The 1,109-nt window shown below is 43.3% G+C and overlaps 1 pseudogene; it reads right to left on the reverse strand.

The window, feature by feature from the left end:
* Positions 1 to 493: 493 nt before the first annotated feature.
* LOC102831097 overlaps positions 494 to 1,109 on the reverse strand; it is a 1,586-nt pseudogene continuing 970 nt past the window's right edge.

Consider the following 1,109-nt stretch of genomic DNA (forward strand, 5'->3'; position numbering starts at 1 on the left):
GTTCAAGCCCAACTGCTGTAGGGAAGAATGCTCTTGTAAAGATACACAGCCTCATAAACACTACATAGGGTCTCTATGAGTCAGAATCTGCTCAACAGCACTTAAGAACAACAAAGGGCCAAATAAAGATTTGTGAAATGCCCTAATGTGGTGTAATGGGTAAGCGTTTGAGACCCTTGACTTCTGCAAATAAACAAAGTTAATTTAGGCCAATGTTTAACTTTCATAGCTTCCAGTTTGACTCCTTGCTCATTGGATGAATTGCACCCTCCAGACCTACTTCCATGTACTGCAGTGGGTTTTACAATGCTGTGTAAAACTTCTCTAGACATTTAAACATTAACTAGAGACTTCTTCACCTAACCAGCATTTTCACTACTATCAATATATCTTTACATGTAAGATGAATCTCCCAATCCAATAAGAGATAGTCTCCTTTTCACTTTCTATTGCTTGCCTGTGTCCAACATTATGTTAGACCTTGGATCGTCTTTCAAAAGTCCTCATTGTCATAGTTAATTAACTGACTAACTCCGTTTGAGTAACTGATCGCAGGGTCCAGCCCTGATGGATACGTAGTCCAAGTTTTTGCCTGGTCTGCCCTGGAGGGAATTGATTCCTGAGAAAAAGCCAGTGTGGATCTGAGAGCCTGGCAATCTTCTGGGATTTTCAAAACAAGTGACCCTGTTAGAGAGGCTTCCTTGGTTACTGTACCTTGAAAGTACAAGGCTTCTGTATAGATGGATATGGGGGTGTTTTCAGAAGCATAATTACAGCTTGAGAGGCTCTTGCCCTCATGCGCAGTATCGCTGTATTGCAGAGCAGGGGTCTGGTAGGCCTGGTAGGACACTTTGGTGGTGGTGGTAATCACAGTTCGTAAGGTTGGAGCACCAGGGGAGGGAGTCTTGAGGTACCTGCAGGAATGGTCTGGATTATAATAAAGACAAGGAGTCATGACCTGGAACTGTCCTTGGTAAGTCCACTCTCCAAGGCCAGGTTTTCCAAGAGCTGGCTTCCATCCATGTTGCTGACTAGTGAAATTGAAGCTTCTCCCATAACTACTGTAGGAATTGACATTCCACTGTAGCATTTTGAGATGAACCCAGTCT

The sequence above is a fragment of the Chrysochloris asiatica genome, unplaced genomic scaffold, assembly GCF_000296735.1.
Source record: "Chrysochloris asiatica unplaced genomic scaffold, ChrAsi1.0 scaffold00558, whole genome shotgun sequence".
NCBI classification, from domain to species: Eukaryota; Metazoa; Chordata; class Mammalia; order Afrosoricida; family Chrysochloridae; genus Chrysochloris; species Chrysochloris asiatica.